We start from the raw sequence: 26,884 nt of genomic DNA, 5'->3' as shown, positions 1-26,884 counted from the left end.
TGTTGTTTTTTTTTGGAGGGGAGCAATGATACAGATTGGGATACTTGAGGGCCTCAACTATATATCTATAGTGTTTTATCTCCTTAAGAAAAAGGGTCTGAAGCAAATGTGGCAAAATGTTAAGCTTTAACAAACTGAATGGTAAGTTACATTTGTGATTGTTAAGTGATTTTCTATCCTTGTTTCCATTAAATATTTAATAACTAAAATAACCTTTGAGATTTCTTCAAAGGAAACTTAATAAGGAATGCTCATTTTATATGACTACAGCTATAAAGGAAGTACATATATGAATGCCTGCAAATGCCATGTTTAAAGCCCCTAATTTTATAAAATATTACAAATATTTTAATATTAAGTTTTTGAGTCTTTTTATTTCTTATATGTATTATCTTCAATCTGGATGAAATATATTATTGTTGGTAGACAGTAATATGGGTCTGGAATAAGCTGGAAGATATACACAGTTACCTAGTTCTTCGTAAGAAATTAGCAAGTTACTTCGATGTTTCCCTTTCCTTGGGTAAGAAAAAAGGCATCCAAGTCCCATTGTCTTTCATTGTTAATCTCTTTCCATTGCTTTAAGCATCAGAAGTTCTTCTCATTTATTTTTTGAGCACAAAGCAGATGGAATATATGATTAAAGTAACACTTAAAAAAGTATTTTTTTAGATTGCATTTTTTCATAATCCTATACCGTAGAGACTTTAAATCCTTGAAAGGACAGCTCATGTATATACTCCATTTGGTCTTGAAGATCAGCAGATGACATTAGAGGTTTGTTCAGATTGCCCAGACTTGATGTTTATCTTAATATTAGTGGCACTAGAAATAGAAATGCCAAACATGGAAGCTTCCAGAAGAGCTTCCAAAGAGCTTCTCACTTTTGCAGCAGCAGCCAGTCACCTCATTCCTCTCACTTTTGGTTCTACTTTAAAGGCCCAAGTGTTAGCTTTTTAAATAATGATACCAAGCTGCCTGAAGCTAATATCCCTTGTGGTCAGGGGAGATTTTGGCATTAAAGCAAACATCATCAATTTTTTAAGAAATGGAAATGAGTTACAGATGTGGAGAACTGTAAAGGCTCATGTGTGCTGGGCTTCAGTCTATCTGAAACTGGGGACATTTTAAATGAAAATCAGTTAAAAAATAAAGTTCCTCTGGGGAGAGGAAACATTCCCCCTTTCCTAACCTTTACCCTGAATATCCTGTTGATATGAAGACAAGATCAACTTCACCAATGACACGATGAGCAGTGACTTGTTAAAGGGAATCCAGAATTATCAGGTAAGAACTTGCATTTATCTATTTAGACTAAAACCCACATTTACTTCTGTTGGGACTCAGGACATGCTACTCCAAAATATGGTATGTTTGCATATTGAATATTTTAAGCTGAAGGAGTTTGAGAAAACAGCAGAAGCAAGAAGATTACTCTGACCTTCTCCTTGGCCTTCTTCCCTGAAACAGATCATAAACGCTCTTGTGAGAGGTGTCCTCCCTATACCTGGAGAAAAGGAGCATCCTTATCTCCAAAGACAAAAAAGTACTGAGAAGAATCTGAAAAAACAGGCCTTTCTGTTTCCGCAGTTTATACATTTACCTTATATTCTCTGATCTATCATATTTCTATACAACTACCCACTCTTCATCAAACCTAGCATAAAAATACTCAGGTCTGTTTCCTTCTGAAGGCTCCAGAGTCACTTAGAAACTTAATGTTCAGTAAATTTATATGCTTTTCTCCTGTTAATATGTCTTTGTCAGTTTAATTTTCAGATCTAGTAAGGAATCCTAAGAAGGTTAAGGAAAACTTTTCTTTCCCTACACTTTTCTCTTACTATGAGAAACTTCAGAATTAAAAAAAAAATTGATGCATGGCAAATTGAACACTTACAATAAAGTATCTCCCTCCCCTTTCCTTTTCCTCAGCAATATTTAAATGAGAGTTTTGGAAGAAAAAAATAACCATAATTTTTCTTAAATTTTCATTTAATAGTTGATAGAATACCTATTTTACAATTTTACTTGTTTTTTTTTAAAGGAACCATGACTTTTTGGTGCTGTACGTAGTTGCAAAGAACAATATTGGTATTTCTTTTGTAATTACAATTATTAATTATTAGTAGATGAGGAACTTACTGCCAATTGGTATATTGAGTCACATTCCCAATGTTATTTTAAACATGTCCATATATGAAGCTGAATTGTTTTCTTTCTAAATAGAATTTTGTGGTAGATAATTTTCTAATAGGAATAAAGTACCCATTTAAAAAGAAAGATCTAGATTTGTGTAACAAGTCCTCAGAAGCAGGCAGGACTGTGTTCTGATGCCATTAATTACTTCTGATTATTAAACTGCTGTATTCATGCTAATTGCTAAATCCCATGGGATCTCACTAAGATGAGATATGGCCCAGAATAGACAATAAAACCCCAGATCAGCAGAGGTAGTGATTTTAACATCTTGAAGGCCATATTTAAAGATATGTTATAGTCATGATGTTAAGTTAGTAGAGGCAGACACCAATCATTAATGAATAACTGATCTGGGGAGCACCCTGCCTTGATGAAGGAAGTTAACCTGTTTGTTTTCCCTTGAGGTCCCTTCTAACCTCAGGGTATCACAGATTCCACTTCTAGATATCCTCGGGAAGAATTAAGCTGAAAACTGAGTAATTACGATTTTAAATTTTACTTTCTTTCATTTTACTTACATAATGGAGACAAAACCGTTTGTCTTCACTTGACTCCTGTGCTTCTGAGCGTGCATTGATGAAGAAAGACATTATAAGAGAAGAAGACTGAAAGACACGGAGGGAAGGATAGCAGGACAGAGAGTTAAACCAAAGGCAAAGAAAGAGGGATGCAGTGAGAAAGAGAGACAGCTTTAGAGAATGAGGAAGAGGGAATGGCATGTGAAAATGGTTGTGATCATTTTTCCAAGTAGAAACATACTGTGTTTGAAAAACCATCCAAAGCTCAACCTGTGCTCTAAATAGATGCCCATGTAGGCAAAGGTTTCTGAGAAAAGGTTTTCTGAGAAAGAGAACAGTAGAAGTGAGTTGGGGGTTTGCACAGTACTGACCGAATCAAATCTCCCAGTTGGGCCCAAGAGAAACTTGGCTTGTGATCAGTAGATGATCAAATAAATTCCTTGAAATCACCTGCAAAGGCACCAAACAGAAATCCTGGTGATGCTTCCTCTAGGAGTCAGCCATCATATAAGAACCTTTCCAAAGTGGCATCATTTTAGAAAACGCATTACTGAAATTGGGCATGATTAAATGGAAGCAAGTCTCTTGTTTGGTTTTATTAAAATGAGTTTATCTCTTGAAACAGATCCATTTCCCATTTCTCACTATCTTATCAGAGGATGCCTTTGCAGTGGGAACCAAGTGCTCCCTTTCCAATTTAATGGGAAATCAAAAGTGCAGAGCCACCTGCACAGACAAAATCAACAACTCTGAAGGATGACCCTTCAGCAGAAATGCATTATGGGGCAGGCCATGTGTTTTCCTGAAACTCACATTTTAACCCCAGCATGGTTCCCTGTGCTTTATCTTAGTAAGATCCCAGCTTATGTTGTACCTTACATGGTGTGAACGGTGGGCAAACAGCAATTGTCAGAGCTCAGGTTTCTCTAAGACCTCATGTTCTCAAAGTGGATATTATAGGTGTAAAGACCAGTGAAGTTGATAATGAAATAGCAAGTATTCCTTTAGGATTTTGATGTCAGAGAAAGGAACTCATCGTCTCTGTTGCCAAGAAGCTGTCAAATATGCCTTAATTATGATTAATAACATACACATACCTGAGAGGATTTTTTTCTCTCTCTCATGCTGACTTTCTTAAAATGCCTCTTGCTAAATATTATCTCAGGGTCCAATACAGCTATAGTTCTAGGGACAAACTGGATGGTGTCTCTGTATGTTGCACCATTTATAAAACATGAGTACTTGGCTAAACAAGGCAGATTCTGACATCTCTTTGTGTATATTTCTTTTATTTGCAGTTGCTAGTTTTACAGTGAAAAAAAGTGTTTTGAGTTGATAAGTTTAATCTTTCCCTAAGTGAACTGACTTTAAGGCAAATCAGTAAATATTCTCTATCGTTTGTTCTTGAAGAGGATGACAATCATGCTTTAGAACTGAGCAGTTTTATTTTTAGAGGAGGAAAGTAGGGAATAATTATGATATCTATGTAGGGAGTTGAGAAAGAAGCACATATTAACTGTGAATTATGGCTAAACGAATGTAAGAGAGGTGTCTTGATAGTTGTAGTCTCGGATACAACACAGGTCAGTGATAATCGCAAAAAACACGGATGAAATGTTTTCACAAATGAAAACCATTTGTGGTAGAGTCCTATGAAATGATGTATAGTTCGTGTTATTTAGACAGAAAGTAAATTCAGAACTATATATGTTGAAAGAGGGTTTTAGAAAGAATTATCTATGAATTTTGTACAGGTTTTTAACTTTTTCTTTAATCTAGATATATCTTTTGCTTCTCCTTGTTAACATTCCTGGAGTGTTTTATATTTGCAAAGTGCGTTATTCTGTTTTACTAGTTATTCCCAGTGCTAATACATACCTGACATCATTTTATTGTTTAGGTAAAGTTAACAGGGCTCAGAATTCAGCAAGTTGATGGCTCCATCTCTGACTTAATTAGACAGTTTAAGCTCTAATTGGCTGGTGTTAATCAATCAATTAGAGAGTTGCACATTCACTCATTGGGAATTGTGGGAGCAGTTGATGTAGTTGGTGCCAGATACTCCAGGAGAAATTGCTTATTCAAAAAAGAACTACACATTGTAAAGGGCCCAAGTGGTGGGTATCCATGAATGCCTGGCCAGGGATGGCATGCATCTCAACCTTTCCTGTGTGCAGAGTTTCAGGAGAAGCAGATTGTCCTGGAGCATCATGCTAGAGAAAGAAACGTGTTAGAATTGTGTTTCCTCATCAAGTTGGAGATCAGGGAGACTGTCAGCTATAACAAAAGCTGCCTTGCAGAGGGGAGCAAAGGCAAGCCTGAATTCTTAGATATGTTGGTGAGGCTGCTGCGTGATCATGCATAGTAGAATGTAGGCACCAGAGCCAGCAGAACCACTCCAATTCTCATTAGTTGGGCCGTGAGTTCCTCAACTATTGTAACTCATGCATCTGTGTGTCCCTCACAGTGTATATTCCTAGGCCTCATGTGCAGGAATTACTGAAAAATTACTGAATAAACATATGAAAACACTCCAATAGTGGATAACCACTGCTAGAAACATGTATATATTTTCAAAGTCAGTTTTATGCACTTGTGAAAAAGAAGCTATTTCCTTTCTTAAATTATTTGTTTTCTTCTTTTTTTTTAAATATTTTATTTATTCATAAGAGACACACAGAGGCAGAGACATAGGCAGAGGGAGAAGCAGGCTCCCTGTGGGGAGCCTGATGCAGTACTCAATCCCAGGACCCCAGGATCACCACCTGAGCCAAAGACAGGTGCTCAACTACTGAGCCATCCAGGTGCCCAAATTATTTGTTTTCAATTTAGAAACTCAATGTGTACTATTTAATGTTTAATATCTATTTCATGAATGGTCATCTATCTTATTCTACTTTTTTCTCTGACCTTGGTTTTAAGCCGTGTCCTAAGTCAACCCTTCCCTGCTGAGACTATTGTGCAAGAATGTGCTGCATCTCTCCATACAGGGATCAGGATCAACTCTCAGAGCATCCAATTTGACGGGATTATGGATATTTGGTTGCACAAATACTGATGCATATGAAAAAAAGCCAACCATGACATAATGCTCAAAAATTTTAAAAATTTTATTTAAATTCAATTATTAGTTTCAGAGGTAGAATTCAGTGATTCATCAGTTGTACACAACACCCAGTGCTCATTACTTCAAGGGCCCTCCTTAATGCCCATCACCCACGTCCCCTCCAGCAACCTTCAGTTTGTTCCCTATAGTTAAGAATTTCTTATGGTTTGCTTCCCTCATTTTCATCTTATTTTATTTCTCCCTCCTTTCCCCTATGTTCATCTGTTTTGTTTCTTAAATTCCACATATGTATGAAATCATATGGTATTTGTCTTTCTCTGACCTATTTCTCTTAGCTTAGTATCCCCTAGTTCCATATGTGTTGTTACAATGGCACTATTTAATTTTTTGATGGCTGAGTAATATTCCAGTGTGTGTATGTGTGTGTGTGTGTGTGTGTGTGTACACACATACACATATATTTCCATCTTTATCCATTCATCTGTTGATGGACATCTGGACTCTATCCATAGTTTGGCTATTGTGGACATTGCTGCTATAAACATTGGAGTGTATGTGCCCCTTTGAATCACTATATATGCTTTGAATGCAAAGGATAATAGTAGTGCAATTCCTAGGTTGTGGAATAGCTCTATTTTTAATTTTTTGAGGAACCTCCATACTATTTTCCAGAATGGCTGCACCAGTTTGCATTCCCACCAGCAGTGTAAGAGGGTTACCCTTTCTCCATCAACATATATTGTTTCCTAAGTTGTTAACTTTAGCCATTCTGACTGTAGGAAGTGGTATCTCATTGTGGTTTTGATTTGTTTTTCCCTGACGCTGAGTGATATCGATAATGCTCTTAAGTTTTGTAGATAGATAATGGCTTCCTGCAGCTTTATTGTGTATTTTCTCCACCTCTGTGAATGTTCTACAATTTTCTTAATAAGAAGTTAAATAAAAGAATCAGCCACATAACTTCTGTTCTCACCTTGTACAATACATAGACTTGTAAGCTGTCAGATACTCTGCAGGCCATTTAGTCCCTACTCTTACTACTTACTACTTTGCTGAAAAGGAAACTAAGGGCATGACGTTAAAGAACTTTCAAAGCTTCCTTGTAACAGGGCTGATGCAAGAATTCAATCACTGTAAGGGACTTATTTTTCATTGCCTTGGCTATTTCTAAGATGGTACTTTGGGTGTTACCTGGAATGTGTGAGTAAACAGGTTGTTGAGGAAGCATTCTAATCACCATTGCAACCCTGTGGTTGTACCACACAGCCTGAGGCAGTATAATGCTAAATAAATCCAGAAGTCACCATTAGCCTAAATATCCAGATAATTGAGGAAGATAGTTTTTTTTTAATTAATTTTTATTGGTGTTCAATTTACCAACATACAGAAAAACACCCAATGCTCATCCCGTCAAGTGTCCACCTCAGTGCCCGTCACCCATTCCCCTCCAACACCCGCCCTCCTCCCCTTCCACCACCCCTAGTTCGTTTCCCCGAGTTAGGAGTCTTTATGTTCTGTCTCCCTTTCTGACATTTCCCAACATTTCTTTTCCCTTCCTTTATATTCCCTTTCACTATTATTCATATTCCCCAAATGAATGAGAACATACACTGTTTGTCCTTCTCCGATTGACTTATTTCACTCAGCATAATACCCTCCAGTTCCATCCACGTTGAAGCAAATGGTGGGTATTTGTCGTTTCTAATTGCTGAGTAATATTCCATTGTATACATAAACCACATCTTCTTTATCCATTCATCTTTCGATGGACACCGAGGCTCCTTCCACAGTTTGGCTATTGTGGCCATTGCTGATAGAAACATCGGGGTGCAGGTGTCCCGACGTTTCATTGCATCTGAATCTTTGGGGTAAATCCCCAACAGTGCAATTGCTGGGTCGTAGGGCAGCTCTATTTTTAACTCTGAGGAACCTCCACACAGTTTTCCAGAGTGGCTGCACCAGTTCACATTCCCACCAACAGTGTAAGAGGGTTCCCTTTTCTCCACATCCTCTCCAACATTTGTTGTTTCCTGCCTTGTTAATTTCCCCCATTCTCACTGGTGTGAGGTGGGATCTCATTGTGGTTTTGATTTGTATTTCCCTGATGGCAAGTGATGCAGAGCATTTTCTCATGTGCATGTTGGCCATGTCCATGTCTTCCTCTGTGAGATTTCTCTTCATGTCTTTTGCCCATTTCATGATTGGATTGTTTGTTTTTTTGGTGTTGAGTTTAATAAGTTCTTTATAGATTTTGGAAACTAGCCCTTTATCTGATATGTCATTTGCAAATATCTTCTCCCATTCTGTAGGTTGCCTTTTAGTTTTGTTGACTGTATCCTTTGCTGTGCAAAAGCTTCTTATCTTGATGAAGTCCCAATAGTTCATTTTTGCTTTTGTTTCTTTTGCCTTCGTGGATGTATCTTGCAAGAAGTTACTGTGGCCGAGTTCAAAGAGGGTGTTGCCTGTGTTCTCTTCTATGATCTTCTATGATTTTGATGGACTCTTGTCTCACATTTAGATCTCTCATCCATTTTGAGTTTATCTTTGTGTATGGTGAAAGAGAGTGGTCCAGTTTCATTCTTCTGCATGTGGATGTCCAATTTTCCCAGCTCCATTTATTGAAGAGACTGTCTTTCTTCCAATGGATAGTCTTTCCTCCTTTATCGAATATTAGATGACCATACATTTCAGGGTCCACTTCTGGGTTCTCTATTCTGTTCCATTGATCTATGTGTCTGTTTTTGTGCCAGTACCACACTGTCTTGATGACTACAGCTTTGTAGTACAACCTGAAATCTGGCATTGTGATGCCCCCAGCTATGGTTTTCTTTTTTAAAATTCCCCTGGCTATTTGGGGTCTTTTCTGATTCCACACAATTCTTAAAATAATTTGTTCTAACTCTCTGAAGAAAGTCCATGGTATTTTGATAGGGATTGCATTAAACGTGTAAATTGCCCTGGGTAACATTGACATTTTTACAATATTAATTCTGCCAATCCATGAGCATGGAATATTTTTCCATTTCTTTGTGTGAGGAAGATAGTTTTTTAATGTGGTCATGAATTTCCTTCTACTTGATTTTGGGATTTTAGATTAATTTAGTTTCTAACAGCAGAAAGTCTCTATATGATTAGCCCCTAGCAACCCCTCTCTCTGAGCACTTCTGACATGTTCCTCCTCATTCATTACAGTGCAGCTCTCCTGGCTTTTCTGACCCTCCAGTATGCCATGATTGTTCCCACCTGCCAGCCTCTTTGGACTTATTTCCTCTTCCTGGAATTCTTCTTCCATCTCTTTGCAAGTCTGAGTCCCTCTCGTTATTATCATTATTTTAAATAAATTTTATTTTTTGAAGCAGAGTTAGGTTCACAGCAAAACTGAGTGGAAGATACAGAGATTTTCCAGATACCTCCTACCTCACAAGCAGAGCATCCCCATCATCAACATCCCCCACCAGAGTGGTGAATTTGTTACAATCAATTAATTTATACTGACACATCATTATGATCCAAAGACCATAGTTCACAGTAGAGTTCACTCTTGGCATTGTATATCTTGTGGGTTTGGACAAATGTGTAATGATATGAGTAATATTAAGTGATATAATGATATCTGCTGTTAAGGTATCATATAGAGTAGCTTCACTGTCCTAAAAACCCTCTGTATTCTGCCTATTTATCCATCCTCTCTTCCCTCCAACACTTGCTCATTATTTTTTAAATCTGTGTTCATATATTACCTTCTCAAGACCTTCATGAGCAGCCTAGCCAAAATAGCAACCTCATCTTACCCTAGTCTTTTTCTACCACTTCTGTTTTCTTTACAGCATTTGCTAACACCTACAATTATATCAATTTGGTCACATGTTTTTTTTCCTACCTCTGTCTGTAAGATCCTCGAGTGGAATATATTGTTTATCCCTCTATCCCCCAGGTCCTAGAATGTTGCCTGGCTTATGGTAGATCCTCAGTGAATATTTGTGGGATGTATGCATCCACTGAATTTCTTCATTGTGTCAAGAACTGTACTGGTGATACCAACATGAGTTAGGCACAGCCTCTTTTCTAAAGGAGCTTATGATTTAGAGGGGGAACTTAGTCACATTTATAATATAATTTGATAAGTACAATGATTAGACATCATGCTATGAGATTCAAGTGAAGGACTATGTAACTACACTGGGAGAATCAAAGAAACTTTCCTAGAGGAAATAATACTTGACTAAAACTTTAACAATAAGGAGGACTTACGCTGAAGAATAGATACTGTCACTCTCCTACTCTATCTCCTTGGCATTCACCATTTGGATGCTCCCAGACCCCAATACTTCTGATTTGTCTGAGAGCTTTCTCTTGCTCTCAAGAGAACAGGCTGAAAGTGCTGGAGAGTTAAATACCTTCTAGGAGAAGCCCACTAATAGGAAAAGGTAATCAATACTCGGCTTCCTTGCCCTTTGGGGAAGTGGGTCATCCAAGGTACATTCATGATCTCTTAGAGATCCCCAGGGGGATAGAATTTCAGTTGCTTATAGTTTGGGCTCACTGTTGCATTCCTACTCTTCCCTTGTCTCACATCCCCAGTCCCCCACCTGTGTTTCCTGGGGTCACCTTTAAAATAAGTTACCTTACCTCAAATGCTTGCTTCAGGTTCTGATCCTAAGAGCATCCAACTTAGGACATATGGCAAAGAAAAAAGAACCAGGGTATTCTGGGACAAAGACAGTGGCTTATATTAATGCCCAGAGCTGGAAAAGAGCCTGAAATATTTAGAGAATAATGAGAAACTACTTTGGATTGATTGTGAGGCGAGTGGCAGGGAATAGCAGGAGAGGAGGCTGAAAAATATTACACTGGCTTATTTGCCTTTTGTCTAAATTTTTCTAAAAATAGTGGTGACTGATTTGCACTCTTCTACCAATAGTCCTCCCTATGTGAACAGGAAAGAAATATTTCTGTGTATACAAAATTTTATATATATATATATGTGTATATATATATATATTTTAAGATGGGCTTTTTAAAAAAAAGATTTTATTTATTTATTAGAGAGAGAGAGAGAGAGCGCGCGCAGGAGAGTGCCAGATGGAGAAGCAGGCTCCATGCAGGGAGCCTGATGTGGGACTCTATCCTGGGTCTCCAGGATCACGCCCTGGGCTGAAGGCGGCGCTAAACCGCTAAGCCACTGGGGCTACCTGGGCTTTTTTTTTTTTTTTTTATAAGTGTTGAAATCTACAGTTTTGGAATAGAGCATAAGTACCTGGTTTATGCTGGAAATTATAATCTTGTTCTCCTTCAGACTCATCTTCTCATCAAATGTACTAATTAGACACAGAGCAGTAGTACAGGTGAATCATAGTTTTATATGTGAAGTCAAAATGAGAACAAAAATCAGTCAATACAAAATAATTTGTACCTTGATCTGGAGTTTTCAAATAAAGACCTGAACAGTCTGTCAGGAATAAAATGGCTTGTGCCTGAGTCTTCCCCTGCTGCCCAACAGATTTGATGGGAAGAAACTATCTGTGACTTCCAAAATGTTTTTGGTCCCCACATCCCTGACCTCATGCATTTTTCGAAGGGGAATCTTCAGAGAAACCCATGCTACATTTAACTTTGGGATCTCTCTTGTGGGCTTGTGTCTAACCAGACAGAGCCAATCTGAATATTTCCTGCATGCTAAGCAGACCATTGTCAGCCGCTTCCTCTAGGCTAGATTGTTATAAATGCTGTTTATGATCCTGCTATGACAACTGTGAAGGACATGGCAAAGAATTTATCACAGGATTATTCATCCACCAGCAGAATACCTAATAAGATTCTAAATGACCCAAGATGATAATAAGATCTAGCTTGTAGCAATAAGGTATTAATAAACTGCTTTTTTCAATAAGGGAGAGTCCTGGCATCATTACCCTGACATATTTGTTTTGCTTATATTTTGCGAACAAAGTAGGGCTGCTGGATTGAATAGTAAATTTATAAAAACCCCTGATGTATGAAAAATACAACCCACATGAAGTGGAACCCATAGGTTAAAGTCAAGAGCATGGTGTTTGCCTATGACATCCGAGAGCCAGACTCCCAAGCCATCGATTCTAATTGTTCCGTGCCATTTGCCTTTGTATTTAAAAATTATATAAGAATAATATATTGCCCGCTGTTGACCACAAGGCCATAATTCAAATGAAGAAATTTAGTAAAATCATAAACCAAGAAAATGCAGTGTAGATGAATAATGGATGAAGCAGGAACAGGAACACTGAATTCAAAATGAAATCTGGGATTCTGCTGCATGTTCCTGTTTTGAAAATAAAACTAGTATTAAGTTAATTTAAAAAATGAATCCTGTTCATTGTCACTCAGCTATTCCTAGGGAAGAAAATAGCAGAGATTCAAGAACCTGTTATTAAGGAATTTTCAAATAGCAGAAGCTGTAAAAGTGAGATGTAACTCCACACTGGCCTGATTCTACCTTTCTGCTTGGACAAGGCCCAAAAAGCTGAAAATACTTTTACTTCTCATTTCCAGGAAAGTAACCTTGTTGTGCCTTGGATGGTGTTCTCTAGTGGATTAAATTGAAATCAACAATATTCTTTGTATATTGAGTTATAATGTATATACGATAAAATAAGCAGTGTCTGAGAGTATATAGTTTGAAGAATTTGACAATTAAATTCTTGTGTAACTGTTAACTCGAAACAAGTTATATAACATTTTCATCTCCTGAGAAAGTTCCCTTGTGCTTCATACCAGTCAGCATCTTCCCCTTGTTCAGCCCTGGCAACCATTTTTCTGACCTCTTTCCCATGGGTTAGATTTGCTTATTATTGAACTTCATGTAAATGGAAACATATAGAATAGTCTTTTGTGTCATTTTTCACACAACATAATGTTTCTGAGATTAATTTATGTCATGCATATCAATTCTTCATTCCTTTCTGTTGTATGAATATGTCACATTGTATTTATCCATTCTTTTGTTGATGGACATTTGGTGGTTCCCAGTTTGGGACCATTATGAATAAAACTGCTATGAACATTTATGTACCAGTCTTTTTGTTAACTCAGAATGGATCATGACCTAGATATGAAAATTAAAACTATACAACTTCTAGAAGAAAATAAATAGAATCTTCACAACCCTAGAGATAGGCAAAATTTTCCTAGATTAAATACCAAAAGCATGAACTGTAAAATAAACAACCAATAAATTGGACTTCATCTATATTTAAAACTTCTGCTCTTCATGTAAAAGCATCTTTTGTGGACCTATGTTTTCATTTGTCTTAATTAACAGCCTAGGGATGGGCTAACTAGGTCATAAAGTAGATATAGGTTTTATTGTATAAGAAGCTGCCAAATGGTTCCCCAAATTACCCATTTTGCATTCCCACCAAGAATGTGGAACAGAGTTTTAGGTGCTCTGTGCCCTTGCCAACACTCAGTATTGTACATTTTATTTTAGCCATTCTGGTGGGTTTGAAATGACAGCCAACCGGTAGTTTTCTCTATAAGCAAAAATGACCAAAAGGTAAAATGACCAAATAGGTAGATTGGCAGCTGTGATCGGATTTTTGTTTAGTTCGGAATCACAATTTGCCACATTCCCTTTTGTGTGAAGGCCACAGGAAATTTTGATCATTGCATTTTACACTGTCAAGTCATCTTCAAATTGTCTTTTATCACATTCCTTCCATGTTTGTCTTCAACTCCAGTTCCTTTCTTTGTCCACTGATTAGTCATAACTCATGAAAAAGATTTAAAATTGTTAAGTGTTTCACCTGACTGGTCTGAAAGGCACACAACAAAATGAGCTAAAGCCTGGAGGGAATTACTCAAGTTACAAAGAGTATTATTTCATGTGTAGGACAAAGATATGCAGGGATTCTAAAATTCTTTTTCTATTAAAGAATTAGATTGTGCAAAGCCTGCACTGGGGCATTGGGTTTAGATGAAAGTCTAATGGAAACTACATGGTAGACCTTCTCAACAAATTAGATTCTGGGCCCTCACTAAAGTAAGAAATGGTAGAACCGCTGCTTGCTACCAATAATTTATGGCATTTACTGTAAGAGAATCTCTTGACAAATAAAATAGGGACTTTGACAGCTTTTAAAACATAAATTGTGCACTTTCAATCCACCACGTGGGACATACTTACACCTGAGATAGGACATACTGAGTTGTAACTGAAATGGCTGTCTTCTTTATTTTTAACTGAGAGCCGCATGATAATGGCATTCTATTCCATTATGGGATACCCTTAGTGTTCTTTACCATGGAACTTCACATCACTGATCTTCAAAGAACTGCTTTCTTCATGATGTGCTGGAAAGGCCAGGAAACCTTCAAGTGTCTGATGGTTACATTGCCCCTTTCTGAGAAAAGTAGCTAAAGGCTATCCCATGATTATAAATTTCCCTCTCTATGTGATGTGACCTTGCAGCTTTGGCCACAGCTGATGGCCCAGAAATTGCCACCTGTCACAAAGGCTGAGCATGAGGAAAAAGATGATGATAATGATGACATTATACAATAGACATCTAATCAAATACATATGACTATCAACTCTGTGTTCTGTAGTTTAATATTTTTGTTAAGAAAATTACCCAGAAAATAGAAAACTTTTTGGGTTGTTGTTCTCTGCCACTAGGGGGTAGCATGATTGTTATTGTCTTGAGTCCATTAAAGGTGAACTCTATTTACAGTTCTTTTAACTTTTCCAAGTGTATTTTTTCCCCATTTAGAGTGAATAAAAGTGATTTTCTGCCTAATGCAGTAATTTTATAATTTAAGAAATGATCCTGATGTCTTATAAGTGCTGCAAAAGATGTAGAGTAAGATAGAACAGTTTTTTTCAATCCGTTATTTTATGTCTTCATTAATTATTCTACTTAAAATAGTTTGCTTGCTAAAAAAAAGGCTCGTATCAGTAATAAATTACTAGTACACACTTTTCGTGCTTTTCATTTGCTTTTAACACTTAGCCTTCCATCCATTATAAAGAAAGAGTTAATTTTGGGTGGAGGAGAAATGCGTCACATGTGCTAAAGAACATGGCAGAAGACATGCACTCTTACCTCAAGGACTGTGCAGTATCATTATGGAGATGAAATATATGCATGCCAACTAGACTTACCAGAATTAAAACAGTGTTTTTTAGAATTTATCAACTTCCTCTTGTAATTCAGTGAATTTTTTTCTTCAGAGGCAATGTTGTTTGATTCATGATTCATTCAATCTCATAATTGTTAGATCATCTTGGAGAATTAACTGATTCTTTTATATCTTGTAAATTAATTATAAATTCTTAACCCTAAATAAAAATTTTCCCCTTAACTTATTTTTTGTGATATTAGTACTTTTAAACTTTCTTTGAGTTAATATTAGATGGCTTATCTTTTTCCTCATTTAAAAAAATTATTTGAGAGTAGAGAGAGCAAGAAAGCATGAGAGGGGGAGGAGGAAGAAGGAGAAGCAGAAGAAGAAGAAGGAGGAAGAAGGAAGAAAGAGAAGCAGACTCCCTACTGAGCAGGAAGTCTGATTTTTGGGGGTCGGGGGCTTGATCCCAGGGCCTGAGATCATGACCTGAGGCAAAGGCAGACACCCAATTGACTGAGCCACCCAGGTGCCCCTCTTTTTCCTCATTTCTTACCTTTCAACTTTTATGTGTTATATTTCATGCATGTATCTTTCAAACAGCATATAACTGAATTATTAAAAATTTAAGAATATTTCACTTTAGTTGGCCAATTTAACCCTTTTAAATTTCACGATTTATGTCACTATTTCTTTGGATTTTTCGCCCCACAGTCTTGTTTGTTGTTTCAGCATACCCTGCCTTTTCTTGGTTTAGTTTTTCTCCTTTGCTGGCTTCCCTTGAATAGACTGAATTTTCTTTATTCCTTTTCTTCTCTTTTTTCTCTTTTTTCCTTTTCTTCTATTTTCTTCTATTTTTTTTTAGTGGTTATTATTAGTTTTTTACTATGCGTGCTTAAAGCCAAAATGTAATATTTTTTCACTTTTCCTAAATTATACGAGAACCTTTATACCCAAAGATCCCTCTCATCATCCATGATGTTTTCCCCACTTGGGATTTTTATTTTTCCTAGGTTAAAAACTAGTCATCTCTACTGTTGCTTTTTCAGCATGTGTTTATTTAGATTTATCTCACATTTATTAACTTCTTGCCTCACTATTGCTCTTTGCAATGGGTTCAGTTTTCTTCCTACTGTGATACGTCTTTTAGTGGCTCTTTTGGCATGGGAGGTGAATAGTAAAACCTCACAATCTTCTTTTGATTAAAGAATGTCTTTGTTTTGTCATGCTATTTGAACAATTTCACTGACTTTTTCTCCTTAAAGATATTAGTCTTTTGCCTTCTGGTCTGTCTTTTGAACAATTTTTGTTGAAATGTAATATACATGTAGAAAAGCATACATATTGTGAATTTACAGCTCAATGAATCTGTGTAATCAAAACCTAGATCAAGGTACAGAACACAGCCAGCACCCCAGAAGCTCTCCTGGTGTCCCCAGCCAGCCACTAGCCAGCCCCCTAATAGTTAAACACTATCTGGACTTCTACCAGCAGAGGTTAGTTTTAGTTTCTGTTTTTGCTGATGAGAAAACAGCTGTCAATCTAGTCTTTATTTACTTATAGTTAATCTTTTTTTCTCATGTCTTTCAGGTTTTTTTTGATGACTTACAGTTTCATATATATATATATATATATATATATATATATATATATATAGCTGTGGATTTATTTCTGTTTGTGCTACTTTGCTCTTAGCATGTTTCCTGGATATAGGGAGATGTTCTTCATAAATTCTGGAAAAATCTCATCCATTATCTTATTGAATATTTCTTCTGTCTCATTCTTTTCATCTTTCTAAAACTTAAGAATATATAGTGGATCTTATCGTGTCCTTTCTAACTTTGGACTTGTCTTTGATTATTTTCTATCTCAATTTTTCTATGTTGCATTCTGGATTATTTCCTGATTCATCTTTTTTTTTTAATTGATTCTCTTCTGTTGTACCTGATCTACTGCTAAATTTATTTGTTATGAATTGAATTGTGCGCTCCAAAAGAGATACATTGAAGTCATAACTCCCAGTACTTTAAATATAACTTTATTTTAGAAGTAGGGTCTTTACAGAGATAATCAAGTTAAAAATGAAGTCATTAGAATAGATCCTAACCCAACCCGACTGATATCCTTAAGAAGGTGGCAGGGCAGGGGGGTGGGTGTTGAATTCGGACACAGACACACTAAGCCTAGAGAGAGGGCTGTGTGACTGGAGTTAGGCTGCCACAAGCCAAAGAACATAGGGGCTGCCAGAAGTTAGAAGAGGCAAGGAAGGATCCTTCCTCTCTGGGTGAAGGAGGGTGGTCCTGCCAACTCCTCAATTTCATACTTGTAGCCTCCAGAACTATGGGAAGAAACATTTCTTTTGTTCTAAGTAAAAAAAAAAAAACCTACAAAAAAGAGTGGGAACAGCCAATTGCTCTGTTGGGCAGCCCTGGAACACTAATATGCCATTTATTTAGTCTTAAATTTCAGTGATTCTTTTTTAATTTCCAAGTAGTTCTTTTTATTATATGATATCTTGTTCTTACATCATGGCTTCTAATCTTTTGTCTTTAATGATTTTGAACATGCTTATTTTTATTCCCTGTTTCAGATTGTTCTATCATGTTAAATTCTTAGAGTGTTAATTTTCCTGTTTGTCTGCTTACTCTCTCTTTTGAAGGATCATTTTGCTTGTGATTTGTAATTTTTTTCTTTTACTTGTGAACTTACTTTCACCAAAGGGTTGTCCCTGTCTTGGGGACATCCCATGATCTTTGGGTCGTGAAAGTATTTCTGCAGAGGAGCTTTGTATTTTCTTATGATGAGTATCTCAGTGATTTCATTGGTCTGCAGCCAATTTTTATTTTAATTTCTTCACTGAGGTTTCTTTATGGGTGGATAACATGAGTTCAGACTCTGCACCCTAGATGCCCAAACAGGCTTGGAATTTTGATTTTCCATAACTGACTTTTTTTTTCACTTGGGACTGAGAAAAGACAAAGTTCCTTGACTCCTTCCTGTGCCTTCTAGGATCTTGACTTTATACAGGCTTGTCAGTTCTGCCTCCACACCATGCACAGGTCCTATTCTTCCTCTCCTGCTGCTAAGTGGGCATTTAAATTCCAACCTCCCACCATTTGGGCTTATATGTAGAGCCACACCCTGCTGGGCCACCAAAGCATCAGTTCACAAATGGCAAAATGGCAGCTCTGGCTATGTGTTTCTCTTTATTTCTAGTACATAGGAATTTCTTTCATCTTTACTCTCTCACTTTCTTTCAAGTTTGTTTGTTTGTTTGTTTCAGAATAATTTTTGCTACATTTCCCTGAATATTTCTGTGTATTTTTAGAAGAAGGAGATTGGAAGCTATGTTCGTGCAGTCTTACCATTTCATCCGAATGAGGAGCTGAGACCAATGTCTGACATTGAGTGATTGTGAAGAATGAGCAGTACATACTAATATGGGTTTTAAGGAGGGAGAGATTCACTGAAGAATGGAAACAAAAATAACAAGCATTGGTGAGGATGTGGAGAAAAAGTCCTGTTCACTGTTGGTAGGAATGCAAACCGGTGAAGCCACTGTGGAAAACCATATGGAGGTTCCTCAAAAAAATTGAAAAATGAGATTACCATATGATTCAGCAATTCTACTCTTGGATATTTACCCAAGGGAAAAAAATACTAATTTGAAAAGATATATACACCTATGTTTACTGCTGCATTATTTACCATAACCAAGATACAGAAGCAACCCCAGTGTCCATCAATAGATGAATGAATAAAAATGTGGTATATATACAATGGAATATTACTCAGCCATAAAAAAGAATGAAATCTTGCCATTTGCAACATTATGGATAGATCTAGAGAGTACAATGCTGAATGAAATAAGTCAGAGAAAGACAAATATAATATGATTTTACTCATATGTGGAATTTAAAAAACAAAACAAATGAACAAAGTAAAAAGAGAACTAGTGGTTATCAGAGGAGGTAGGTGGGAAGAGAGGTGAAATAGATAAATAGGATTGAAAGGGGTATACTTATCATGGTGAGCATTGAGTATAAATTGTTGAATCATTATATTGTGTATCTGAAATTAATATAACATTGTGTTAATCATTCTTCAATTAAAAAAAAAAAAACTACAAAAAAGAGTGGGAACAGCCAATTGCTGAAGGATACCAAGTGGAGTTCAGATAAAGGAGGGTTAAATACTTTAAAAAGTATTTTTACATGTCAATTAGAATTAGAGCTATATGTAAGGACAAAGATATGTATGTAATGTCTAGTATAGTCATAGACACACAGCATTGTTATTTTCTGCAGACTGACAACTTGACTTTTCTTCTCTCTCTTCCCCATGCCTTTTCCTTTGTAGAAACAAAACTGCTCTGTGAACTGCAGGAAGCCAAGTTTTTGCAGGAAACACCACATGGCTTCAAAACCTTACCATGCTGATTTAGTCCTCAAGGCAGTGGTTGGTTGTGAAGAAAGGAATTAGAAATATTCCTAGGGCATTTCAATCTGTAGTTAATGGAGGTAGGAGGCTCAAGTCAGAATTTTGGTTTTTAATTTTTAATTTCATCAACTATGACTTCATTGTTATAGTCCTCATTGTCTGAAAAAGAGAGTAGAAAGCAAATCTTCTGTCCACTTTGAAATGCCCTTAACACCCACTGAATTGGAGATACCTTCCTAATCTAACTCCTGGAGGAGATTACAAAAATTAAATGAGAAAGCAAAAGTGAACACGCCTTGAAACAAAAATGTGGTATATAAGAGAGGCAACATCACCTAGTAGTTCGGTACAAACTCCAGAGCCACACTGAGTTTGAAGCCCCAGGTCCAACACTAACTAGCTTTTTGGGAATGTTGATTGAATTATCTGTGCCCCTTTCCACGTGTCTCTCTCATATCATATATATATATATATGTATATATATACACACACACACATACATATACACACACACACAGAGATCATATATATATATGTATGTATGTGTGTATATATATATATATATATATATATAATTGGGGTTGTTATAGGGGTTAAATGAAATGTAGTAGTTACTGACATATAGTGAGTTCTCAATAAGTATTACTTTACATCCCTGGATATCATAATCTATATAAGATCTAATCTTAGGTCCAAGGACCCGAGCAGAAATAAGATCAGTGTTTGAGAATCTTCTGGAATTACACAAAAAATTGTGTGTGTGTGTGTTGTGTACATCTGCATATGCATTTGTTAAGAGGTTGGTGCATTTTTCTTGGGAGCCAGTTAATAGTTTCCATCATATTCTTAAAGTATGCAACCTCTGGGGCACCCGGGTAACTCAGTCAGTTAAGTATCTGACTCTGACTCTTGGTTTTGGCTCAGATCATGGACTCATGGCTTGTGGGATTGGGCCCCCTTTGGGGCTCCATGTTGAGTGGGGAGTCTGCTTGAAGATTCTCTCCCTTTGCCTCTTCCTCTTATTTGTGTGTGTTTAAAAAAAAAAAAGGTATGCAACCTTCTAAAAGTTAAGCACCATTTTTGTTTGAATCTAAGGACCGTAGAACTAAAAACTCTTATGCATTCCACATGGGTTTTATGGCTCTTGTTTGGCTCAATAAACATTGATTAAGAACTGGCACTGGTCCTTGGCAGTTGCTCAGCCACACAGTGTCAACACCTTACTCAGATAACTCTGTATTTAGGGAATACCCAAATGAGAACCCAGAAAATCACTCAGATGATTTCTGCTGAAGTTTATTAATGTCACAGTTTCCTTTATGGGCAATTTCAGTGCCAAGCAAGTCAAACTTATTACTAAGATGTTCTGTGGAAGGAGTAAGATTCACTTAAAGTTTTTCTTGGAGTGCAAGATTTCACCCCTTCCCATGAAATGCCATGAGAGCCTTCTGGTCATTTTCAGTGAAAATGCAAAGTCATGAGATTGGGAAACCATGGTGAAGCACCCTAAGATGCATAATGGAAGACTCCCCAAATTTGATGAATTCTAAGGATTGTTTTCTTCTATCCTTTGAACCTTCTCTTGCTTTGACTCAGCCAAAACAGATTTGGCAAGGCTTACAAAGGTACAAATGTCAAACTTTATTTTTTTTTAATGATGTGTGTGTCATCTAAGTAGTGATGCCACCAATAGAGGATGTTGTTTCTGTTATTTTTTCCCTTCTGCTCTCAGATGCCTTTTAACATATATAAAAATATTTATATAATGTTTCAAGTCTGCAGCATTTAGCACAGACAGGCTCTTTTTGAGTTCTCCCTTTTGGTAATATCATACTTAACTCAAAAGAAGTCATAGGCATATTGGGGGCAGATAGTAGGTACAAATCTGACAAAGAGCTAATGAGCTCTCCTGTGATTATCAGGGAGGCCAGTGACTCATTAAATCTCATTTCCTGGGCACGTCCACATAGGGAGAAGAAATGATCTGAACCAAAGGCCTGGGAACCTAATGCAGTCAGATTTATGGGCATCCGTATAAGTAGCCACATGATAATCAGTGCAAATAGTGAAATGTTTTAATGAGGCTCTCTGAAATATTTAATTGGTTGCTTTATTAAATTTTTTAATAGTTTTGTTGTTTTCTGTGAGGAATTAGCCCCACAGCAGGGAGGGTCTTAAAACAAAGTGGGGTTGTCTTTTGCTTGGATTCAATCCAAGCTGTTGTTCCCCTTCATAGTGTCTCTTTATGTGTATTAACATTATCATTGATATTCAAGGCTATACTGAAAAGAGGGTCAGGTTGGTTAGAATCCATAAAAACTCATTTTGGTTCCAAAGTATATGAGTATCTGCTTAGAATTAATCCTCTTCAGGTTCATTAGAGTGAATCATTGTTCATTCTGAAGATTATCTACTGCTAAGAAGAAAATCTTTCCAAAATAGGACAAGCCAAAATGAAGATGAAGAAGAGACTATAATTTGTTTTTGACGCTTTAACTTCGTTTTAAACGTCCATCTTCACCTTCTGGTTGTCTCCTTTATATCTTGTTCCTCACCCTTCCATCCTGGTAGCTTTTTAATCATGAATTAGTTAAATGACAAGAACTTAAGATACTGCTCTTCTCAGGACACATTAAGTCCAAATAAATTAATTTCTGGTGGTAGAATTTTAGATGTAACAGGTTGGGTAGGACTGTGATAATTTGCGTATCTCAGATCCCACCTCTTCATCAAGACATCCTTGTGGCTCAATCATCCCATATGTATAGGTACTTAAAACTATTTGTTAGAGGAATTGCCAGTTAACTAGTGAGGGGAGACCATGGAGTGGTGTGTGGTACCTGTTGCTGAGTGACCAGTTACTGCTTGTGACTAAGACCCATGCTTTTTGCCACAGCCATGGAGAGAAGGATCACCTATAGGTATGATTTATTTTTAAAGGCCATGGGCAGGATTCCTAATGGAGCAATCATTCTGGACAGCCTTTTCATAGCAAAGATGGGTTTGCTAGTTTAAAATGTCAAGATGATTTGGATAAATTCAGGTTCTAACTCATGTGCACATTGGATACTTATCCAGTGTTAGAAACTATCCATCTTTTAAGGTCATAGATATCTAAGATAATATATTGGGGTAAACCATGGCAAAAGAAAGATCTGGGTTATGACTTTCACATCATAAAAGATGAGTGAGTTAAGTACCATATTTTTTTGATTCAGAAAGGTACATAAAAACATTTTAAAAAAGAAAAACGCTTCAACAATTGATGGTTCATAAAATAATCTTATAGTTCATAAATATGCTTAATAGTATTTTTTTTATTACAAAAGTTGTTAAATCTTGTAAGCAGTGTTTTCTTAGAATCTAGGCAATACTACTCATTCCCTGTAGGCTAGAAGGTTTTCTTCAGAACTTGTTTGCATTTTAACTTATAAAACCACCATGGCTACGTCTTATATTGTTGACTAAAGAAAGGCCAGGCAACTCTTTAAAACAAATAAAAGGTAAGGGATACCTGGGTGGCTCAGTTGGTTAAGCATCCAACTTCAGCTCAGGTCATGATCTCAGGGTCCTGGGATAGAGCCCCACATTGGACTCAGTGGGGAGCCTGCTTCTCCTGCTCCCTCTGTCCCTCCCCCTGCTTATTTTCTCTCTCTCTCTCTCTCTCTCTCTAATAACTAAATATTTTTTAAAAAGATGTTCAAGTTGAAACAGATTTTATTATTTTTTAAGATTTTATTTATTTGTTCATGAGAGACACACAGAGAGAGGGGCGGGGCAGAGGGAGAAGCAGGCTCCATGCAGGGAGCCCAACGTGAGACTCGATCCTGAATCTCCAGGATCACACCCTGGGCTGAAGGTGGCGCTAAACTGCTGAGCCACCTGGGCTGCCCAGGAAACAGATTTTAAACATGATAAATGGCTGAACTGATTTAGAACTAGAGCAAGCTGTCAAGGCCAAACTGTTGTGAGTGAGAACCTAATCCATGGTCCTGTGGCAGACATGAAGTTAAAAGTGTATCTGACGTTGGAGGCTAGGATAGTAAAAGAGAATGGGCAGATTCAGAGCTACACAGATTTCAGAGCAGAATCTGTAGAGAATGCTGGAAGGATAAACCTAAAATAATATATCTGGTAGATGTACTTAGAAAAAGTTAGAAGGCTCTGTCCCAAATAATTAACTTAGAAGGTTATGCCCCAAATAATTAACATTGTTGAGGAGTAGGATGGTAGGGGTGGGGAAGAGACCTAAGCACTCTTACTTTTCATTTACATGTACATGTCTTCTGTTAAAATATCTTATAATGAACATGTAACTTTTTAATTTAAGAAATTATAAAAATCACTAAAGAGAAAAAAATACATCCCAGAAATAAAAGCCATTTGCAGCTGCTAAGATATAGGCCTACCAAATCCAAAACAATTTATTTAGACAGCTGTTGGCACCTACTCTACTTCCCACGTCCATGTATACTCTGTCTCTTGATCCTGCCCCTGGCGATATGAGGGCCTTGACCGTCTCCCTCCCAACAATGGTGCCAGGATTCCTCCTCCAGTGATTTTCCAGGCAATGTTTGAAAGAGGAAGCCTAGCTCTAGGCTGCAGAGGCTACTCAGTCAAGAACAACCTGGGGCCAGTGGCTTAGGTTCCCCTTCTCTATACCTGGAAGTGTATGTGCCTTGTTCCATGCTGATGGGAGAGGGGAAATTCGAATGCTCTGTTTTATGAAAGTGAACATTAAGTTAGTTTCTTATGCTTTAGGTCCTTTGGTCAGTACCCACTTAAAAGGAAACCTTCCTTTCCCCCAAAGGCCAGGAGCTGGGAAAACTTAAATCACTAATGCCGTTGTTTTTCTGGTGCCATGAAAAAGACAAGCCAAAGCTGAGGGGAAAACCTTTACCTTTTCTTCTCTCTCATGTTCATGGAACAAGAAAATGAAGTTATATGGTGGCCTATCTGTGACTGCAAGTGGAAAATGCCTCCTATAAATCTTCATTCATGATTTAAGTAAAAAGGAAAAGGGGAGGCCATTAAAACTACCAACATCATTTCTTTCTTTTCTGGGAAGATGTTCACCCACAGCCTGTACCTTCAGAACACTTGAATTCTTGGTTTCCCAGAGTCCTCTGCATCCTGACTACATTTCCCTTTTTGTATTGTCACCTGTTTATTTCTAAGCATCCTTTTTACTAGAGATACTTCAGCAACTTTGAAAACCAAGTCCTGGGAACCAGTGTGGCTATACCTATCTGGGTAGGTATACATGTTTTGAAGTGGGTACCATTCCTGAGTTAAAACTGAATTGGCAAAGAATGCATTGACTTAAACAAGGGCTAGTAATTTTGCTTGGACCTTTGCAGTAAAAATTCTTGAAAACATCATCATTCCAAAAATAGCTAGAATGGTTTGATGATGATGTTTTCATCTGGCTGACTTGCTGCCTTACTGGGGAGTTGGAGCCACATGGGCATGATGTAAAGGGTGAATCCTAATGAAACATTACAAGTCCCAGGCAGCAATAGGCAGAATCACAGAGTTGCTCTGCTATCTGCTGCTGCTTACCTTATGTGCCTATTTTTCCTTCAAACTTCAATGGTTTTTTTTTCCCAATGTCCCCCTTTGAAAGAGATTGATGTGACTAGCAATGGCGAGGGGATTAACATGAATAACAAATTATTCTTACACGTTTGAAGTTATAGGCCTATTATACTTGCCCTTTAGGGAAACACTGAGCTTTACTGAGCTATTGCTATTCTCAACAAATTTCAGTAATTATTAGTGCTTGGAGTTGGGTTGCTTGGTTTCAGATTAGTTTATACAAATCATCTCTGCCTTTTGGGAGGCTTCTTCGACTACCTGATTCACAATGAAGGAGGCTGCATGGGATATGGCAATATTTCCCAACCTTAAAATTTGCAACTAAGTTTTAAATTGTCTAAATATTATTTATTTTGGGCCTCAGGCATGACCGAGAGGAAAGAGGAAAGAGAACCCAGAGTAACTATGTTTGTTCAAGAGAAGGTAGAGGAGAGAGGTGGGCTCCAAATAGGAATAGTTTGCCCCGAATAGAAACACCACTGAATGGTGGCTGGGAATTGGAGAAGAATTAGAAAGAGCAGGTTTAAATCTGATCAAGCCTAAATCAGCTATGTGACTATGACAACTATATAATCTCCTGAACTCATCCTTTGCTCATCTGTAATTAGGGTATGATACAATACTGATTTCAGGCCATTTGGAGAAGTAAATGAAATAATGAAAATTCCTCACTGTGTACATGCTTTTTACAACTATTATTTTTAGTACTACTAATATTAGCTTGACTATCTCCTGTATCTGAAGTTCTGATGGTAGTCATGAAAAAGAGGGCCCTCCAGTGGGCTGTGTAAAGTATCTACATGGAAAAACATGGGTCAAATCAATATAATAAATTCTATTAAACACTTACCTGTGCAACCAGATTCAAATCCAAGTACCACCAATTATTAGCTGCATGACCCTGGGAAAGTTAACACCATTTCCATATGTCTGTAAATCAACAGTACCTGTTTCACAAGGTTGTCATGAAAATTAAATAAGGTAATTATCTGTAAAGCTTAGAAGAGTGCTCTGGAGTTATCTCAGCATAACAGGTCACTAAACCTCCTGAGAAACCTCATACCTTCCTTGGTGATAGAATGAGAACATATTCATTTTGTAGCTTTTTAGAAGATGCTACTGTTTTCTTCTAAAGAGGTGTTCATTTTAGTATTACTAGTATTTTATCACACATCAGGTGTGGGTCCATCTTCTCCTAGAGGTGCAATATTGGCATTTCCAGAGTGGATGAATGGGTAGTTTGGTTTGTTTCTGGGTAGATGCTTATGTGGCATAGATACATGTGAGCTGTGTCTCTACCCTGGGCTGCTTTTCTTCCTTCAGGACAGTGACCATAGTGGACTAGATGCCTGAATTAGAACAATGTTGCAGATTTGCTATTAATAGGAAATTCAGAATTCCCAAATCCCAACTCTCCATGTCTCCTTCTGTGGGGAAAGAATAAGACTTGCTCCCCATCACCGAATGGAACCATCCTAGTAGAAATATCTGATGGAAAGGAAGTAAGTGGATAAATGGAAACATGGTGGAATCAAGACAGATTATTCAGGTAATGAAATAACACATAAAAATCCTTTCTTCAAAAAAAAAATCCTTTCTTCAGACATTTGAAATGATTCCTTTCGATATAAGGACATTTACTGCCATACAACATCTTGATTGAGATTAACGTGGAAGGCAGCAAGGGATCTAAGACAGTTACTATAATTTATACCACGAGGTATAGGTGCAAATTTATACAAAACTCATTTTATACAAACCTTCATGTGAAAATCTGAATTTCAAGAATATTATTGTTAAAAGATAAACAGTCATATTAACACTTTTAAAAGTTTGTTTAAGGAAAAATCTATTAACATCAGGCAGCATCCAGCCTAGCATATAGAAAGAAGCTCTGAGCAACTATACAAAATGAAAGATTTTTATAGGCAGAAGGGAGCTGGAATGAGGAAATAATAGTAGG

At 37.1% G+C, this 26,884-nt stretch overlaps 1 pseudogene; it reads left to right on the top strand.

Moving 5' to 3' along the window:
- Nucleotides 1-1,248: 1,248 nt before the first annotated feature.
- The window catches only part of LOC112917153 (ATP synthase subunit f, mitochondrial pseudogene), a 58,953-nt pseudogene continuing 33,317 nt past the window's right edge, over nt 1,249-26,884 (top strand).

Source organism: Vulpes vulpes, chromosome 15, assembly GCF_048418805.1.
Source record: "Vulpes vulpes isolate BD-2025 chromosome 15, VulVul3, whole genome shotgun sequence".
NCBI classification, from domain to species: domain Eukaryota; kingdom Metazoa; phylum Chordata; class Mammalia; order Carnivora; family Canidae; genus Vulpes; species Vulpes vulpes.
This window is presented reverse-complemented; position numbering and strand designations above follow the sequence as displayed.